This window comes from Catharus ustulatus, chromosome 1, assembly GCF_009819885.2.
Source record: "Catharus ustulatus isolate bCatUst1 chromosome 1, bCatUst1.pri.v2, whole genome shotgun sequence".
Classification (NCBI taxonomy): Eukaryota; Metazoa; Chordata; class Aves; order Passeriformes; family Turdidae; genus Catharus; species Catharus ustulatus.
In genome coordinates, this window is record NC_046221.1 from 79243953 (window position 1) to 79265754 (window position 21802).

The following is a 21802-nucleotide window of genomic DNA, read 5'->3' on the forward strand; positions in this document are numbered from 1 at the left end:
CGCTGGGCCATTATCTGTTTTGATTTCCTTAGGGATCCCCAATACTGAAAAAGCTTGCACTAGGTGTTGTTTGGCATGCACAGCTCTTTCTCCTGCGTGGGCAGAGGCATAAACTGCACCTGAATATGTGTCAATGCTTACATGAACATATTTGAGGCGACCAAAACTGGGAATGTGTGTGATGTCTGTCTACCACACCTCACAGCTGCCAAGGCCTCGGGGGTTGACCCCTGCACCTAGCGATGGCATGGCCTGGAGCTGGCAGCTGGGACAGGTGGCCACAATGGCTCGAGCCTGACTCCGTGTTAGCTTGAACTGACGAAACAGACCTGGCACATTCTGATGGTATTGCTGGTGGCTCAGCTTTGCCTGTTGGAAGATATCTGGGAGGCGTGCTTGTTCTGCTGGGGTGGCAAGGGAGTCTGCCTGACGATTCCCTTCTGCGATCTCACCTGGCAAATCGGTGTGTGACCTCACATGCATCACATAAAACGGATGTTCTCTATGAGAAATCAGATAGATTAGTTTTGACAGCAACCTGAAAAGCTGCTCATTGTCGACCTCTTTGAGCACTGCCTGCTCCGCCCTGGACACTACTCCCGCTACATAAGCTGAGTCTGTTACCAAGTTGATTGGCTCTGAGAACTTCTCAAAAGCTCTTACCACTGCAGCCAGTTCAGCTACCTGAGGCGAACCCTCCACAAACTCAACATCAGCTTCCCAATGCTGAGTCTGAGGATTTCTCCAAGTCATCACCAACTTGTGGGAAGCCCCAGAAGCGTCTGTGAACACTGTGAGAGCTTTGAGTGGTCTCCGACTCCTCTTCTCGCGAGGAATGAGGTGGAATTACTCATTGAACAGCTTGTGAGACGGGGCATGGACTGATATTTGTCCACTGTAGCTGTCCAGAGAGAACTGGAGACTGGCATTGCTCTGGAGCAAGTGCTCGAACATCTCCTTTGTCAGCCTCTCAGGAGAGTTCCTTCCCTCCTCAGAGAGTTTGACTGGAAGGTGAATACATGTGAAGTCACAACCTGCCAGCTCATACAGTCTCATCCTTGCCTTACGAATCAGCTGAGCTATGAGTTCTTGTGGCTTAGTGATGGTTTTGGATCTTTGGTGGGAGAGGAAGACCCACTCTATGATTAAGAGCGAATCTCTCTGCCCCTCGATCCACTGGAATATCAAACCGTGTAAGTGTGGTAGTTTTCCCAGAATTATGAATTTGAAAGGCAGTTCAGGCTTGTAGCGATGAACCTGTCTCTCTGCTAGAGCTTTCTGTACCTTTTCGATTGCAGTTTTTGCCTCTGGGGTCAGTTCCCTGGGAGAAATCAGCTCTCTCTCCCCCTTCAATAAATTGAAAAGGGACTCTAGGTCCTCATTAGTGAGGCCTAGCCAGGGCCTAACCCAATTCAAAGACCCACACAAGGAATGGAGATCTGCTAAGGTTTTTGGATTACAATTAATGTCCAATTTCTGAGGAACAATGGTCCTTGCAGCGATTTCCAGGCCCAGGTACTTCCAAGGTGGCATCCTTTGGACTTTATCCTCCTGCAATTGAAATCCAGCAGAGGTTAAAACCTTAACCACTAGGTCAAGCGTGTGTTGGAGTATAGAGTCATCGGGGGCACACACAAGCAAGTCATCTACATAATGTAGGATGATAGCTTCCTTTCTCTGAGCATGCACTGGGGACAGCAATGAGGCCACATACCACTGGCATATGAAAGGACTACACTTCATCCCTTGAGGGAGCACCTTCCAGTGATAGCGCTTCATTGGGGCTTCTCTGTTGATAGTGGGAACAGAGAAGGCAAACCGTGGAGCATCTGCTGGGTGTAAAGGGATTTGAAAGAAACAGTCCTTAATATCTAAAACTGCCAATTTCCAATTTTGAGGGAGCATCGTTGGAGAGGGCATCCCTGGTTGAAGTGATCCCATGTCTGCTATAATTTTGTTTATTTCCCGGAGATCATGTAACAATTTCCATTTGTCTTTCCCTGGTTTCTTAATTACAAATACCGGGGAATTCCAAGGACTTGTAGTTTCTTCTATGTGTCCTTTTGCCAATTGTTCTGCTACAAGCTCCTCCAGCGCCTTAAGTTTTTCTTTACTCATCAACCACTGAGCTGTCCAGATTGGAGAATCATCTAACCATGTCAATTTGTGGGCAGGGCGCTCCTCAGTGGCCGCCTTTAAAAATCCTGAGAACTTTTGGGGATCACCATTTTCATTCCCCACTGAGACATGGTATCTCTTCCCCACAGGGGGCACTTATAGTCTGTAACAAACAGACGGACACTAGCTATTTTTCCATCCGGCCCCTCAATTTGCACGATGCTTTTTGATATTTTTGCCAATTTGATTCCCCCTATACCTTGGATTTTGCCTGCCACGGGTTGCAATTCCCATTGTGACGGCCACATCCTTTCGGGTATGATCGTCACATCTGCCCCTGTGTCCAGTACCCCCTCCACATGGAGATGGTCTGAACCATGGGTCAGATTGCGTGCCACAGAGGGTTTTTCCTCACCCACCACCTCTGCCCAATAGACTTCAGGTGATTTTCCTTCTGCTGTGATTTCCTTTGGAACAGGGATGGCCTGGGCGAGGATTTGCCCCTCATTCAGGTAATAAGGTGGTTGTGAGCAGCGTGCTAAGAGAACGAAACCTGAGACATTTTCCTTCTTGGATAATGGAAGTAATTCCATCTCCAAGGGTGTGTGTGCTGTGTCCCCCATAACTAAATACTCACAGCGCAGTTCCAAATGCAACAGCGTCAGGTCCAGTGAAGTGCTAGACAGATCCACTGTAATTGTTGTCCACTCTGTTGACATAAAACAAACACCTTTAGTGGTCTTAAGATTGAGACGACCAAAAGGCGTCCAACCCTTGCTAATTGAATATTTAACATTAATGCTATCATTAATCCCCACACCATTTGTCCCGTCCTCCCCCTTATTTTTAAAGAGAGAGGTTTTTTCCCGTGTGGAACCCACAGTATTTATATCTTTGCGCGTGATGATATTTATGGCGGGTACGCGCTGTACACCTAGTTTTTTTGTTTGTTGGTCTTCTTCTGTTTCTGGTTGCGCAGGCAATCCCTTGCATAGTGTCCTGTTTTCTTGCACTGGAAGCAGGTGATGTGCTGCAGCTGCTGTGGTGGTACCGGTTGCTTTTTTGGTCCTGGTGTCATAGCTGCTGCAGACCTTGATTGTGCTGGTTCTGGATTTCTCTCTGGTGCACTGAACAGTTCTGCTTTTCTGGTGCAGGCTTCTATCATCTGTGCTAAGCTAGGTGGTGGGTCGAGGGGAAGACTAAGTATGACCCTGCGACATGATTCATTAGCGTTTTTCTGAGCCATCTCCTTCAATAGCTCTGCCTGCACCTTTGGGTCCGAGACTTGTCTCTCCACCTGTGCACGGAGGCGATCCAGAAACTGCAAGAAACTTTCTGAAGGAAACTGTTTAATATTAACATAACTACCTGTAACTTCAGCAGTAGGTAATTGATGGAAAGCTTTTTCTGCTGCTAGAGAGATCTTATCCAAAACAAATTTAGTTAATAAACGTGCCTGTTTATCAGGGTTTTCAAATTGTCCCTCTCCTGTTAGGTGTTCCTGTGTAATATCATTATCATCCTCATCTTTTGCACTTTCTGGGCTTTGTTGTAGTTCCTGCAAAAGTACTTTTAAAGATCTTTTCCAAATACTTTCCCACAATTCGAATTCCGAAGCTGAAAGTAAACATCTGAATAAATCCTTAATATCATTAGGTACCATCTCATGAGAACTAAATGTTGCTCTTAAAAATCCTTTAAACATTTCACTGTGTCTACCAAATTCTCTTTGAATCTTACAAATTTCCTTTTTATCTTGGTATGGTAGTGGCTGATATGTTCTCCTGCCATTTCTCCTACCCATATAAATGACAGGAGCCACAGACGGTATCTGAGTTTCCAGATCGAGGGTTTTAGGGATGGGCTGTATTCCTCCCTCTGCTCTGGGCTGTGTTATCTGTTGGTTATGTGCCTCCACCGGGACAGTGTCCTGAGCGATGGGCGGAGCCGAGGCCCTTATCTCAGAGGGAGGTTGTGTAAAACCTGTAGAACCAGTTCTTCCACACCCACCCCCACCCCCATCTGTGCTAGCTTGATAGCTTGGGGGAAGGGATGGCAAAACCTGAATAGAGTGAGAACTGCCCTGAATACCCAGGGGCCAGGATGAGTTTAGGGGTGGATTTGAGGGTGGTAGCAGGGGATAAGGAGTATTATGGGAAGAAGAACAATTGAATGCCATGTGGCTGGAGCCATTTTGGGGTCTGCTTTCAACAGGAGACACGTGGCTGATAGCCTGAGTTAGAGAAACAGAGGAGTCAGATTTCTTAGGTGAAGAGGGAATAACACATGTAGAGGGACAGATACAAGAACTGGTTGCCTCTGAAGCAGTTTGCTGTGGCTGCCTGTTATTTTCTGTTTGAAGTAAAAGTTTTCTAATTTGCAAAAATATTGGGATGAACATTAAGGCTTTTTTATCTCCATTTTCGACTTTTAAAGTTAATAAATCTCCAATTTCATTCCAAAATAAAACCGAATTCATATCTTCCAAATTAAGATCAGATCTTTCTACAGACAGCCACTTAGCAAAGCGTTCTAGTTTTCTGTTAGTAATACTCACATTTGCAATCTTTAAAAGTTCTCTAATTTGTGAAGCCACGCTCTTTTTCAAATTAGAATGCTGGGAGCCCATATTTCCACAGCAAGTTACTCTAATATCTCACTATAATGCACCGTTAAAACACAGTAAGGGAAGGCTGCTAGCTGCCGGCTAAACTGGTACCTCCCCCCACAGAGACTGTCTGGCTGCAGCAAAAACGGCGCCTCTCTTTGAAATCAGCTGTCTGGCGTGATACTGTACACACGGCAGAAACTGTTTCAAGGCGGCCTTGCTACCCCCACCAGTGTCACCGGCTGTTCACAGCTCCAAACCCCCAGGGAGGACGCTGTGCAGCCCAGCCCCCCGCACCTCGATTTTACAGAGAAAGCACCTCAAAATCCCCCTCCCCACGGAGGAAAATTTATACTTACCACTCTCTGCGAAGTACCGAGGAGCTGAAGAACTGTACTTTGTAATCTGTTCCTGAAAACCGACCTCCCTTGGGCTGGAAGGTTTACCGGTTTTGTCCCCTTAAGCTAGACCTGCTAGAAAGCAAGTTTCACCCACAGGGCAGTTGACTTCCCGTCGGCTTCCTAACCCTTCTAAGGGTCACAGTCTCTCACGTGGGTTTTAATTTAAAAAGCCCCATGTTGGGCGCCAACTGAAACTGCACCCTATGGGCCTGCCTGCTCCCCAATTACCTTGCAGAGTTGGCCTTGTATGCTGTTTCATGTAGAACAGAAGGATATTAGAGGCTCTATCTCCCAGGGTTGGTATTCTGCTTTATTCTTAGGCTTCCATGTGGTCAGAGCGAGAGATGGGGATAAAGAGAGAGAGTCCACACGTGGGCTCAGGGTTTTTCTCTGGGTCAGGAAAGGGGAGAGGTCAGCCTTGGCTTCAGGCCAATCCCATCGCAGGGGTCAATCCATTGGTCTTGCGGGGGTTACAGGGTTAAAGGGATGTACCATTCTTAAAGCAGTAGGGTATTGGGTTACAACATGTGAAATATTTTACCCATCTCATATTTTTTTGCTATGATGTATATTATACAAGTGGATGGGTGTCAGGGTAGGGCCAATATTTAAATATATAGAAATCTGTATTCAAGATTGAAAAATTGAAATATTTCCTCCAATTCAGAGATATCTTTTAGCAGTTGTTTATAAAAAGAGTTGAAAAGTCTTCTTGTATAAGTGTTGAGATCTTATGTATGGGCTATATATAGGATTTTTTGTTATCCTTGAAGTGTTATTTGACAGAAAGTTAAGTCATGATCAGGATAATTAATTGTAGCTATTATTATATTTTTATGCTGCAGTTTCACGCATTTTGTTAAAGAAGTCAGTCAGTAAAACTGACTTCTGTCAGTGATTAGTAAATTTTGGTTTTATTTATTCTTTTCTGACCATATTTTTCAGATTGCAAGTACTATTTACTGTTTTATTCAAATTAGTCTTCCTTTTAATTTTTTTTCTCTAGAAATCTCATCCTATAATAAGTTTAAAGGAAAACTTTCCTTTTATTTCACTTCCTTGCATGAGTCTGAAAACACCTTCTACAGACTCCTCAGTTAAAAAACACCAAACAACACAGAACCAAAAAAGCAAGAGGTAAATCCTGCTTTACCTTGTACTCACAGAGCCTGAATGAAAATTTCAAAAATGACCTGGCAATGCTTCCATGCATGAATTTCTAGACTCTACCAAAATTAAATGAGTTGGTGTACATTTCAAAGCCATGATCTGCACATAATACTCACAGAGCCTTTTCACTCAAATATGCTATTGCCTTTCTACAAACATCCTTTTCTGTTAGTGTAATAAGATTTTGTAATGACATTGTGCATGTATGAATTACACTTAAACAGATATCCAGGGTGTAGAGGAAGAATAAAATTTTAAATATGATCTCATATTTAGTGTTTATTGTCATAGAGACTTGGATTAATCTATTTACCAGTGTTGTTTTGTGTGTGTGTGTTTGTTTTTGTTGGTTTTTTTAAATGGCTAAATTTGTTCAGATATTCCACACCAAATAAAAGTTTAGACAGCAATTATACATATTGTTGAAAGTAATTTATTTTTTTCTGTATTTATGTGACTAAATAATTATGAGATTTTCTCAAAGAGTTTTGGGATCCTCCACACAGCACTGTGTGGAGCTGTATTGCATAAACAAAAGAAAGAGAGAAATAAGTTTTAAAAACTGTAATTCTCAAGACATTCTTTGACAATAACTTCATTCAGAAATCAATGCATTGAAAGCCCTTTAGGGAGAAGAGAATTAATTTTGATTTGGTCATAAAGTGGGGGAGCAGAGAGAGAAGCTTGGGGGAGAGAACGGGACTATGTAAGCCCCATCTTCTATGTTAATACTGGAATAAATGTTTTTCCCTATCACTTAATTTTATTCTGAAGTTCAGTGTAGATCATGACCTGGTTATTTACTCTGTTTTGAGATGAAAGAAGTCCCATTTAAATGATTACAGTAAATTCACGAATACAAGCCGCACTGAGTATAAGCCGCATCTCTGGGTGTTGGTAAATATTTCGTTTTTTGTCCATAAATAAGCCGCACCCGACTATAAGCCACTCTGTCGTTCTCAGCGAGGACCCGCGTGCAACAAAGTTGCCAAATAGTAACAGAACGGCGGCAGGGCGGGGTTTACTGGCTCAGCTAAGGCTGTGCAGGCTCGACCCGCTAGGGGCTGCTGACGGGGCCAGGTAGCCCAGCCCAGCGCTGCCGCTTGGCGGGGCCACTGGGGGCCAGCTGCCGCTGCCACTGGGTCGGTCACCACGGCCCGGCACTGCCCTGTGGTGGCAGGCAGGGACGGAGCCCCCCGCCGCCTCCCAGAGCCGCGGCAGTGGCAGGCCGGGTCCCCCCCCTCCTCCCCAGGCCGTGGCAATGGCGGCGCGGGGCCCCCCTGTCTCTCCCCCGGGCTGTGGTAGAGGAGGGAAGGAGGGAGCTCTCCCGCCTCTCTCCCCGCCCCCCGTGCTGCCTGCAGGCAGCCAGGCTCCACCCACAGTGCAACAGAGTAGCGATTTGTAACAATCGCAAAATGCCGACTTCGCAGCAGCTCGACTTGACACTCTGGCTGGCTCTTCTGAGGTTGTAAATGTCAGAAAATTATTCACATATTAGCCGCTCCTGAATATTGGCCGCATTTCCGGTTTAGGAGCAAAATCTTAGTCAAATTGGTGCGGCTTGTATTCGTGAAATTACTGTAAATGTTAAATGATTAAAGACATATATCAAATTATAAGTGAACATATGCTGGAGAGAAGAAATGATAGGGGGATAAAAATAGAAATATAAAAGTTTCTCTCTTCTCCTGAAATCTGTATGTTGTATTGCACTATAGTAATTATAAATTGACCGAATCTTAGTGACATTTAGCAATATGTGGATGATGTGGAGTGGTTGTTAAAGACTGGGGAGGACTCTTGTCTGTTCATTGATACCTTTTAGGATAAGGATCTTCAGTGGTCAAAATCTGGTTTCAAAAAAATTCTTCTGCAGCTCACTGATCCAGCCTAGGCATAAAGAGACTTCATAGTTGTGAAACTCTAGAAGTAAAATTATATGCGAGTAATTGGTAATGATAATAACAGAATAGCAATTGAATTCTTATTTGGTTCAGTTTTTGTGTATAAGTATTTTCAGAAAAGATATTTTAAAAGTAGGTAACAAGAACTACTTGGTATCTACAATTACATAGACAAACTGAAGGGTTTTTTTTTTTACTTTCTCAGATTTTTTGATACTTCTTGTGAAATCTCAGAAAAATACTGGTAGGTGTAAATTCCATGCCATGCTCAAGTTTAGTTACTTTATCATATATTTTATATTGCTTACCACAGAATGCTTAGACTAGGGTTTAGAAGGCAGATCTCCATTGCTATAAGGGCTTTGCTAGGTATTTCCACATTGCTCCATTAATGGCTTGTCCTGGTTCCAGCTCAGATCAGCAGAAGGGGGCACAGCCAAGACATTGTGTTATTCTATACCACATTACGTCATTGCCAGGGGCAGGGAACAGCTTCCAGGAAAAAGTGTCATGCTTTTCCAGTGGAACAAGTGTGACTACTGCAGCTGTGGGGTAGTGCTGGTCCTGACCGGGGAAAGCGGCTTGAGTGGAATGGCTGTGGCCAGATCAGGTTTCTGCACTCTCCTTTTTTTATGATTTTGTTATTATGTTGATGCTGTTACTGTTTATTTTCTTATCTCATTGCTGTTCCCAGTGAATTACTCTTATCTCAACCCATGATCTTTGCCTACTGTGCCTTCACCTCTCCTCTCTCTACCCAGAGAAAGAGGGCAGGAGAGAGAGTGTGAGCAGCATGTGGTTTTGGAGTCTCAGAAAGAGGGGCATTAAATTGAGGACTACCATTCCTAAACCTGTTTAGGTTTAAAGAACAGTATTTTATTTGGTAGACTATAAAATTCAACTCTTGGAAGCTGCTCTTATAGTATATTCCATAGCCTTAATGCCTTATTCCATAAGGCATTCTTCTGGGCTGAAACTGCCCAGACAAAAATAAAACGCTAAATCCATCTTTCATGGTTTTCTTTGCAAACTCTTTATCATTAACATTATATGTAGAGGAGGCAGCATTATTGTTCTTTTTGTGAGTCTAAATGAAAGCTGGTATCATTGCTGTACTTTGTGTGAAATTCATTCGCTAAATGCAAGTACAATTAATCATCTTAAGGAGTCTTCAGATGAGGATAGAGACTAAGTCATTCAGAGAATTTGAGACTATTCCATTTGAGCACAGAGGCACTCAAGAAACATGCTTTCTGATTGGGTCTATTTATGAGCTTACGCTTGAGAGTTCTTTCCAAACACTGCTTTTGTTTCTTAACTTTTTTTTTTTTTAAACTTTGTGCTAGTTCTGTGTTTCAAAATGGGAGATAGCAGCATAGTTCACATTCTTTTTCACATTGCTGCAATGTGTCTATGCATCATGCTGATGTTTTTAAAGGGAAATCAAAACTTTCACATGTGACTGTCAGAAACACCATAATTTAGTTTGGCAGTCACTTCACATGGGGTTTAGTTTAACATCTGCCACTGACACATCCTGTATTTTATTTTTTTCCTATTCAATTCCAAGATCATTTGGCTTACTACAATAATTCTCAGTTGCTTATTTGTTGGCCAGTACACTATACACAGTCAAAAATAATTTTAAGCTACTCTCGGAGCCCGCTTTCTATCTTTCTATAGGGACATGTATTTGCACGACACCTTTTTTTGTTTTGTCTGTTGTAACTGGTTTTTTTTTTATTACCTCAAAAGAAAAAGTACACATAAGATAGATCAAGAAGGAAAGAAAACAAAGGAGAAGTAAGGGAGTTTCAGGAGCAAAAGGGGAATTAATAAAAAGATTAAATAAGCAGAGAAAGCATTAGATTTATTTGGGACATACGTGCACACAAGGAGAGTTCAGAGAAAGGCACACTCAACTCTTGCAAAAGCATTTTGACTTTTACGTTTTGACACATTCTACTCAAATAACGTCCAACATGAAATCACACCTTAATAAATGATGTAAATGGGTGTAATAATAATCTTGTTGCAATATGTGACTCAAAGATGGACTTTTAATTCTTAACTAAGAATATTTTTTCCTGTGAATTGATGTCATGAAGTTGTTATCCCGGTAGAAACTTCAAACCAATGAAGTAAAAATATATTTTCCATCTCTCTTATATTTGTAGGTGCTTGAATAATGTAGGCTTGATTCTGTGGGTGGGAATAGGGATAGGTGTGGGTGATTGTTATTTGACTTCAGTAGCAAGGTTTCTTTAAGTTTGCTACATTAGAACTCTTTTTTGGTGTAGCAAATATGTGAGGTCTTGTTTCCTGGTTTTTTGTTGGTTTTTTTTTTATTTGCTTGTTGGGGTGTTTTCCAAGAGAAACAGAGAGTGAGAGTTAAAATGGTAGATTAACTGATACTTGCATGATAATGTTAACATTTTTAATTTTTTATTGTAACATTAGAGAAAACACACTGAAAACCAGATAATTTGAATGCATGTTTTTAGATATTTTTCTGCTTCTTTTGAAGCTGTTTTCTTCCCAAACCACTTCTTCGTTTGCATAAAACTTATAGTACTATTATTATTATTTCCTGCAAAACCAGTTGTGAAGACATTGGACTTCTTGAGACATCAGATCAGGAAAAAATGTATTAAAATAAAAATTCATGAACATGTACAATGGATTTATAGAATAGAGTATGGATAGGATTTGATTCCACTTTCTTCTGGTCCATAAATGAGTATCAAACAAACAATTTTTTTCTTATATTTCTAGCAATATAAGAAAACACAGTCATACTGTGGAAACACACAGTCATACTGTATTTCTGGTATATGTTGCAGTTTCCTTATCTCTGTCATGCTAAGTAATCTCTAGGGTCCTTTTTGTTAGAAACTTTTACTATTAATTTTATTATTACTATCTCTGGTTTACATCTAACACCAAATAATTACTTAGAATGGAAGAGAAGGGTTTTTTATGTTTTTGAAAGGATGATTTTTACCATGAAAATTACATGATTTTGTTGTTCTCTATTTCTAGAATTTCATAGAAATCATGTGTTTTCCTCCTTGTCATTGAATAGTCTTACTGATGGGAAACAGAATTAGGTACAGTTTCATAAAGAATCTTTTTGTGTAGCACTAAAAACCAAACACCTAAACAAAAAAACTCCCAAACAAAAAACATCATCCAGAAAAACCCCAACGTTGGTGCAAAAGCATAATTTCTGTTCCTTTGGCATTGTGTTGGTATAAGAACAGACACTAAGCAAGAATGCAGAATTTCAAAGCTATTGTAATAGCAGGAAAAATCCATTTACTGTCTTTATCAGAAAAATTATTTTTGTGAGGTCTGTAATCAAATATTTTTCATATTCAAAGTAATCTATTCAGACTTGCATTCTTCTTTCTTGTGACTCTTCATATATTTACTTTATTTGAATTTCCATAGTACACTACAAAATATATTAGTATTAAGTTCTTTGAGCTTTTTTCAAGGGAGCATTGTACTATTGCAGAGAGTTTTAAACCTAAAATCTCCTGAAAATGGGGGAATGGGCAAAAAACACTCAAAATCACATTCTCTTCTGAAAAACCTAAAATAAAATGTTATGCACCAATAAATTTTGATAGTAATCAAACATGGAATACAAAAGAATGGAAGTTTTTTAACTTGTGCAATAAACCAACAGTACCATAAACCAGAGCTGGATTAACAGACTTCAGAATTGTAACACAGAGTTGAATGTCTTTTCTAGAAACTAGTTCGTCAGTCTGACGTAACTTGAATTGTGGAAGTTAATTTTCATTCCCTACTGCAGAATTCTGATACATCCAGAGAAGGTCTTTCAAAGTGTGTTTATCCCTTGAGAAAACATTTTGAAGGAAAATAATGACACCCACACCTCCTCTGCAAACCAATGCAAAGATGCATCCATACTATGCACTTCTTGTTACAGACCTGTAATGAAAAAGCAGGGTGTTCTCCCCTAGGGCATTTTTATTTACTCTGTAGATCCAAGAAATACTAATCATAAAGTGAGCATTGATTGAAATCTCTTGATAAACAGCAACAAGGAACCAAAATTATTTCATATTGGATTTCATGCCAGTGTCTATACTAGAGGCCATATGTAGCTAATAATACAGGAAAGCCAAAGCCCACCTGGAGTTCAGTTTTTCAGGGGATGTAGGAGGAAATAGCCAATTTTACAAGTACATAAACAGCAAAAGGAACAGTAAGGAAAAGGTAATTGTCCACCTTGTCCTTGAATATTTATATTGACAAGAAACAGAATTAGGTACAGTTCCAAAAAAACATTTTTTTGGGTAGCACCACAAACCAAAAACCTAAACCGAAAAAGTCTCCCAAACTAAGAACATCAAAAGTGGGCCTTCTTCTGAATGCATCTGATAAACTGTTGACAAATAATGTGTTAGAGGTAAAGATGCTTAATGCCTTTTCCTGCTCAGTCTTTACCGGTAAATCAGCCTTCAGGGGCTATAAGAAACAAGGCATATATAAGTCCAAGGTGTTTGATAGGTGACACTCACTAGTGCTGAGGGAGCTGGTTGATGTCACTGTGGGGCCACTTGGTTATCTTTGAAAGGTCATGGCATTCAGGAGAGATTCCTGAACGCTATAAGAGGGCAAACATCACTCATATTCAAGAAAGCAAAGAGTAAAGGTCTGGGATCTACTACTGGTCAATCTCACCTTAGTGCCTGGGAGGGCAATGAAGCAACTAATCCTGGAAACCATTTCTAAATGTGAATGAGAAGTAGGTACGCAGGAGTAGGCAGTGTTGATTTAGGAATGAGAAACCATCCTTAGCCACCTTGATAGTCTTCTACAATGAGGCAACTGACTTAGTAAACAAAGAGAGAGCAGTAGAGGTTTTTACCCTGACTTTAGTAAGTTCTTTGACACTCTTTCCTGTAACATCTTTAGATAAAATTAAATGGGTATGGACTGTATAAGTGAGGTAGATTGAAAATCAACTGAATGTTTGGTCCTAGAGGATGATGATCAGTGAGAAAAAGTCCAGTTAGACGCAAGTCACTAGTGAAGTAACCCGGGGGTCAAGAGTGGAGCCAATACTGTTTAACATCTTCATTAATGAGCTAGCTAATTAGTCATAATGTGTGCTCAGATAGTTTCCAATTAAAGTAGTGAGATAGTAGTTGATATATCAGTTGGTTGTGATTCAGCACGTTCAACTCAAGTTCAGTGATGGGCAGAGAAGAATCTCATTAAATGCAACAGTGGAAAATTCCAAGTTTTCCATTTGGGAAGGAGTAACCCTAGGTACTGGTACTGACTAGAACTGGCCAGCTTTAAAGTAACTGCAGAAAAGAACCTTGGGAAGGCCCACAAAGGTGTAAAAGCCGCTAGAGCATCTGCAATACAAGGAGAGGCTGACACAGCTGGAACAGTTCGGTATGAAGCAAGGAAGGCTCAAGGGGATCTTATCAATTTGGAAAAGTACCTGATAGAGAGGAAGTGAAGGAAAGCTCATGTCAATGGTACACAGTGGCAGGACAAGAAACAGTGGATATAAATTTTAAAAAGTTATAACATATCTGAACACAAATTCCATGGTTCTGTAAAAACAGCCCTACAGACCAAAAAAAAGAATAGAAAATCCTTCATATATAGGTGCTTCGTTTTACCATTATTGCTTTAATTTAATCCAAAACAGCAGTCTTTTATTCACTGTGATTAAGGACTCAATGAGCTCTGATACAGTGTAAGACTAAAAGTAATTGACATAAAGAAGAAACACAATCTATGTTTCATCATTCATTACTGTAATAAATGGATGGTTTATGACAACAATAAAAGATGGAGCCATTGCTCCATCTACACATAGGCAAAAGAGGAAAAGCTGAAATATATAACGCTATTTATGCTTCATAGTTTTGCCACAGGAACCTGGCCGATGCTTCAGTCAGTCAGTACAGTCAGTGCTGTACACAGCAAATCAGCCAAAGGTTTTTCACTCTCTGGTCTTGTTGGGGTAAAGACCCTGTTGTCAGGAGCAGTCTAAGATGATGGATAGCAAGGGCAGTTTGTGTGCATCAAGCTGAATGATAAATAGCATGTTGGATGTCATTAGTTGTAAGTCTGTTCTGCCTTGTTCATCTTTACTGCATACAAATCTAAAAACCACAGTGGTGGTTGCATAATATGGGATATATATTTTTCCTTGACTCTTTTCATAGATGGTGCATACAGGCCATAGTCATGAAAGAGATTAGGCTCTCTTATAGCAGATAACAATCCAGAAGTCATTTACAACTTTGGTCTTGCCACAGCCTTCAATGAGAATTTTAACTTGAAGCTTCATTGAAGCAAAAATAAGGCAAAACAATATTTTCACTTCTAATATTCAGTACATAGGATTTAGAAAACTTCCAAAGGATCTGAGACTCTAATTTAATCTTCAGCAAATTATAAACAAAGAATGAAAAAAATTAAAGAATTGAAAGATGAGAGCTTGAGAATAAATCAGAATTAATTGTATGAACAACCGAATGAATTGACTAAATTTAAAGACACAATTATATGGTAAATTACGCTGAAAATTAAATTGCTCACTGAAATAGAAGCAGCTCCCTGAGGTTGTGTATGTTATGCAATAGTATCCTGACAAGCACCAATGTAAAATGTCTTTGTCTTACTCAATAGATTTATGGAAATGGAGAATCAGTTGGATTATTTTGCTGACTGAACGTCCAGTAATTCTTATGGTTTGTGTATTAGTACTGAAGTGTACTAAGTGTCCTGAAGTGTCAATACACAGCTTCAGGAAAGTAAGATGGATCATTAGCAGGATTCTTGACATAATTCAGGTTAATTTAGTAAAACTCACTGTTAAAGGTCATCAGCATAAATGCCCAGAATGTCTTAACTTCTGCTTTACATGGCTCTGCTAAGCATGCACATTTCATATTGCATAGTGCTTTTAATAAATAAAAAAATGCCAATGAAGCGGGCAAATATTCTGAAATTAAAAAAAAATCTACTCTATTAAATTTAGTTTTAAACATTTTAAACATGTTTTAAAACATGTTTATAGCTGAATTGAAAAAGTAGTTAAAGAACAAATGCATCATAAGTTGTGTCATTAGGTTGCCAGTCTGTTTCTTTCTATGGCTATTTTTTTCGTCTTTAATATAACTTAATATGCAAAAATGTTTATTATTTAATTATACATATATATGCATCTATATATCTTCATTATATAAAAATAAAGAAGGCGGTATTTAAAGATCACGAGATAGTTTTGAAATGTAAGTACAACTAATAATTGAAAACAAAACAAAGCAAAAAGGAAGCCTAATTATTCTGGAGTTATTAGATTCTTAGATTAGATTCTTAGATAAGAATCTAAGTGAAACGCAGTTTTGTTGATTATCATTATAAGAAAAAGGAGAAGAAAAATCAATAATAAAGAATAATGTGTAGATAAAGCCTCTTGGAAAGAAAATGTGGTTTTGAGCTTCTAAGCAAGTATACTGTAAATAGCTATGAACAACAAATTTGGAAATTGTTAAACAGTAGCTGAGTTTTCCGCTAGTAGTTAGCTCCCTGGTAATTTTGGCTGTATAATATCTTATGAAGGCTTAATCACAAACGCTGGGGAACAGCAGATACAATGGAGAAGGATTCATGCTCTATAAGACAGAGTTCAGTTTTTTACAGAATAGGAGGCATCCTTTCAGTATGTTCTGAATTGATTTCCTCTTCCAGTATAACATTTCTTTTGCTCTGGATATCAGATTCTAGCTGTTCTTTTAGATAAGATAATAGAAAATAAAGAAATAAAGCATGAGAGGGGCAGACAGAGGGAAGACCTGCAGGAGAAAGGTCTGCTGTTGTTATAAGGGCTGATGCTATTATGAAGGATCCAAGGAGAGAGTACCAAACTGTCTTTTGGTGCTTTCAGGAGATGAGGTTTGGCAGAGCAGACAAGAAGATGGAACTCTTCCATCCCTATACAAAAGTTCTCTTTTTCTCATGTCAAGACCCTAGAGGAAAGAAGTTCAAGAAATTAAATAAAAAGGATCAAAAGATAAAATAATTCAGATATTTTAATACTGCAGTAAGCAAGGATCATAATGTTTTGGGAATCATAGTTTGGATTTCAATTAATAATAAAGGTGGGCACAGATCAGATGTAGCTTTATTGCTTGTCCTGTGTTTGAAGACTAATAGATTTACAATTGTAAGAACTAAATGTTTTGTTCCAAGTCTTCTGTAATTGGCAAATGGAAGCTGCTGAGATCTGTAATGTCCTTGAAAAAGTCCTGCTACCAAGAAACCTTTACTAGAGGCACTAAGATAGGCATTATTAGTAAAAGTGGTGTGTAATTCTAGTGACTGAAGCATGATCCTTGACAGCTTTTCTGCTCTGGCCTCTGTTTCTTCTTATGTGACATGAGCAAGCTGAGCTAGGCTATGAGTCACTTCTGGGGAATGATTCAGAATTCAGATTTAAAATGCATGGGCTCTGTTGCAGGGGTGAGGAAAAATCTATCTCTGAAAATTCACAATAAGGACTTTATGACACCTGGGTAAGACAGAAGTTGAAGTTTGGATGCATCTGATTATACCAGAGGAGGAATAAATTGACATAAGAATGGTGAGGAAGAAAAGTACTGAGTCCCAATTAAAAATAGTTCATTATTTTGTAGCTCAATAGCTTTAAATATCCAAAATTTTCAGGTTTAATTTCACTGACATTTGTTATACCTGATGGTCCAAAAAATGCAATTAATCATGATTATTATACTTTATAATCCCTGTGCTTAGTAAGCAAAAGCTAAAGTCACAGAAACAAAATTGTGTGGTGTACATTTATTTTGGGGCAGAGTGTAATTTTCCCATAGTGATCTACAGAATGTCCTACATATCTGTATCATCGATGTATCTCCACCCTTGCTAGCTTTTTTACTGAGTTGTCTACATAATTTCTGCACCTCGTTGTTTTTATGGGTTCACCTATTCAAGCATATATGTAATCATCATCTTCATGCCTTCTGAAAATTGGAAATAACAAGAGGAGATTTTTTGGAACAGTGGCCCATTAGCCATTGTTAATTAGGATATCTTTACAGATTATACTCATATGTTGTCTGTGGTTTGAGTTCTGTGTCCACATAGTATTTCTTCAAAAAAATGAAATGGTGCAGATTATGCTGAAGTTATTGGAGAATGACAGATGCGACCAGCATACCTCTGAGCAGAGACTTGGCTTTCTTCTTCTTAAAAAAAAAAAAAACAACCCAATTGTATGAAAATCATTAGAAAATGTAAAGGGGATTTGAAAAAAAAAATGTGTTCTGTTCTGATAATTATATGGACAACAAATAATGAGCAACCCTAATGCAAAGAAAATTCTGAAGTAAATCTCAATACTGCAAGGACACATACACCAAAGGCACCGTGGTGTTTATTGTTTCAGGCTCCCATATCAAATTTTACTAAATAGCTTCTACCCTTTGAGTGGCATTCTCCTGGAGTTGCCTTGAAAAAGCCTACTGGGTATAGACTGGAAAAGAGAACCTCCATGGATTTTCTCAGTGCCTTTTCTAAGCACTATCGTCTCCTTGCTAAAAGTGATTTTACACTATTGGGAAAAGTCAGCAAAAGGAGCTAAATTTCAGGGAACATTTCAGCCTTTAGTGCCAGAACAGTTTTCCATTGGGGACCTTCCACTTTCTCAGAGTTAATACCTAGAACAGATAAGTATTTCATTCTACTGCTAAGGTTGCACTTAATAATACAGGTAATAATTACAGCAGCGAAGTTAATGATCTCATTTTGTGCAGTGCTAGATAGTGTAAAATGCTTCTATAACCTGGATACATCAGATGCTTGGTAACAGAATTTCCTTAAGTTTATCTCAGGTAGATAGAAAGAGAAACACTGAATATAAACTTAGAGTTTTATTACAAAAATTGTATTAGGATTATAAAAGTGAAGTCTCATGGACAATAATGATTTTCCTTTTGTTCCTGTAATTTCAGCTAAGTATCTTCACAAAAACCTGTCTCAGTCCTATTAAAAAAAAAACCAAAAAAACAAACGATTAGTTAGATCAGTTTTTCAAAAATAGTTTCTAAATTTGGTTTTCTTTTTAGAGTGTGCCATCTCTTAAAAAACAAATGTATTGTCCAGGAGGGCAATTTTGGCAATATTAATGCCTCTCTTTTTGGTTTGGTTTAGTTTTTGGTTTTTTTGTTTGTTTGCTTGTTTGTTTTTTGTTAGTTTTGATTGTTTTAACTGATTCTTATCAAGAAATCCCAGAGGTTTCCAAGCAATGTTCAAAGATGAATATATAGATAAGTGTATGTAATGCTACATTATTTAGTTATCTTTAATATTAAAAAGAGATGTTACAATAGAACTAAATAGACATTGTACATGCATGTATATATGTGTGTGTGTGTATGGTATACATTATATACTATATGTAATTACATACATATACATTCTTTATATTTTGTATATAATATATACATTATAAAATGTTGCACATTCTCTAAAATACAGTAATTTCATGATTACAAGCCACACCATTTTGACCAAAGTTTTGGTGGAAACCCGGAAGTGCGGCTAGTATTCTGAGGCGGCTCATATATTTACAAAAATGTGATATCTGCCCTTACCTGGTACCGTGCCAGTCCTGTCCCGAGCAAAAATGGTTTGAAATCCATGGTTTCCCGTTGTTCCAATGATGAACCAATCAGAGAACAGCTTATTGCCTGCCTGTGGATGACGGCGTTACTGAGAGGCGGGGGGTGTTATCAGAGTGAGTTACCTCGGCGAGTTACCTCAGCAGTTTGATAAAAGTGTGTGATATTTCTCTGTACTTTTTAAAGTGTTTTTGGTCTTGTGCGTCTGCGCAGCTGGCCGTGCTCGCGCAGATGAGCGGGGGTGCTGGGCTAGCGCGGATGTGGGGGGTGACTGGGATGGCGCGGATGAACAGGCGGGCTGGGCTGGCGCAGATGGGTGTGGAGGGTTTTGGCGAGGGAAGAATGGAATCAATCAGTATGATTGGTAAAGCATTGTTCAACTTTATTGCTCTTATCACTCATTATTATACCCTTGCTAAAAGCGTACAGCATACTTGCTATTATTTCATTGGCTGATCGTGTATTCAGCAGGTACATAATTGGCTAAAGCAAGGCAAGCAACAGAGGGTTCCTTTTTAAACATGCTTGGAACACATTCCCTCAACCACACCGATTAGGACACCTTCTCTCAACCACAAGTTCCTCATCTTCATCCTGTGTCTGGCTTGCAGTTGTCTCAGAGGCAAGCTGACCTTGCAACATATATATATATAAGTATATATAGACATGCAAATGCTTATACTCAGCATTTATCCTCAGCCAGAAGACACTCTAATGAACTATGGCCTTGTTCTATCAACCATTCCCCAACAGATGGGGGGGTGTGGCTGGGCTGGCACGGATGAGCAGGGGGGCTGGGCTGGTGCGGATTGCGGGGGGTGGCTGGGCTGGCGCAGATGAGGGGAGGGGCCGGGCCGGGCCGGGCCATGCTCGCATAGATGAGCGGGGTGACTGTGCCGGCATGGAGGAGCGGCTCCTCTCGGAGTTCGGCTGCTCGCCCACGCGACTGAGCGGCTGAGTGGCTGTTTAAAGGCAACGCGGATCAGTTGGGAATGCTCGCAAAATGACCACACTATTGTTCGTGTCTTTCTCAGCTTGTAAATAAAACTTTCAGGGTATGCTGCCGCAGCTATGGTCTGTGTCTTTTTTCACTTGGAAGTAATGTTTCCAAAGTCAGCACCTGCCAGTAAGCCCCAGTGATCCCACGATTCTGTTACTAAATGACGACTTTGTGAAAGTTCACCACGAACGAAAGTGCGGCTAATAATTGGGTGTGGCTTGTGTGTTGACAAAGACATCAACGTTGCCAACAACCCGGAAATGCAGCTTATAATCGGTGCGTCTTGTAATCATGAAATTACTGTACATTTTAAAGTTTCCTACTCTTTTGGGAAGGAAATTTAAACTTATAAAAACCCTTTTTCCCAATTGATTCTTCAGAAACTAAAAGCAAAACAACAAAATTTTGTTGATAAAGGAAATCAGATGGCTTAATAAGCTTTCTCAAGCTTATACTTGTGCATTGTAGGAAAATATATTCTGAAGTTTAAGAGAGAGAAAATTAAAAAATATCATTTTTCTCTTAACACATTTATCTTAGTATGGTGAAAAAAATTCTGTTGAAATGAATATATGCTAATATGCTATCAGCTTTCGGTTCAGTAAAGCAGCTTCGTACAGGTTTAAATCCTACTAAAATAAAAATACATTCTGTCTGCTAAAACATCCCTTCTGGTGCCTGAAAAGAGGCACCAGGCATGAGGAGAAGAAACAGAAAGTTGGAGTGAACTGGTCAAGGGTAAGCAGGTAGGCAGAAGTGGAACAAAATGCCCTATAATCTTAAAATTTTATTCTGTACAGTTGTTTGAACCATGTACCTATTCCCTCCAAAGTGAGAGGTCAAGGAGTGAGTCATCGCCTTCACCTGAAAATAACTGAATTAAAAAAAAAATAATAAAAGGCAGAAAGGAAGACATTCATTCTTAAGAAGAGGAGAAAAATATTTCTAGCAGAGCTAGGCCTAGATTTCTATTAAAAGATTGTACTATTTTTTTCTTAAGAATATTTAAATTACATTCTCCTTTGTAGTAAGACAAGAATTTCGATAATAACCAGAAATGCCAGATACAGAACAAACATTCTATGTGGTCTCAGTCCATGTATTAGTTTTTGTTCCTAATGATGATTGTCTGAGACAACTGAGGCATTATGCGTTAACTTGAGGTGCTGTTGGGTGTGCCGAGCTGCAGGGAATTTGTCACTTTTTCTATAAAGTCCTAAAGATGAGATTTTTTTGGAGGTAGAGTTCTTTAAATTTTCTAAAGGATTATTATGGCATAGGCGTATTAATTTCAGAAGTGTTTATTGGAAATGTCTTTCCAAGATAGGTGAGAAAGCATTCAACAGATTTTTTGACAAAGATTTATTAAACCATGTTATTTACTTGTTCATATTTTCATGTGCATGTACACATAATAGTACATATGGGATAGATACAGGTTATGTATGTATATATAGGATACAATATTCCTGTTGAGCCAGGTGCAGTTCCCAGATGCTGGCAGGAGCAGTGAGGGTCTGTGGGGTTGTGAGGAGAAGCTGGTGCTGCTCCTTGCTGTACACAGACAGCTCCAAGACAAGGCCCAGGCTGAAGCAGAGGAGATCATGGGGAGGTGGGAGCAAGAGAGAAGCTCTTACAACTGACTGCAACCCTTAATTCCTCAACCCTCTAAGTTGCTCAGGGAGGAGGAGGTAGAGGAATTGGAAAAGAATGGGTAAAGGTCAGTCTGGGGAGAAGCTGGAGGAAAGGAGGATATTTTTATATTTTGCCTTTGTTCCTCACCATCAAATTGTGTAATATGAACAATAAATTAAATTAATTTTCCACAAATCAGGACGGTTTTGCATATGGTGGCAGTTGACCAGCAATCTCCCTGCCTTTATCTCAGTCTACGA

At 39.5% G+C, this 21802-nt stretch overlaps 1 protein-coding gene across 1 annotated transcript in view; it reads left to right on the forward strand.

Moving 5' to 3' along the window:
- The window catches only part of CDH12 (cadherin 12), an 829389-nt gene that overhangs the window by 187615 nt on the left and 619972 nt on the right, over positions 1-21802 (forward strand). The window lies entirely within an intron of this gene.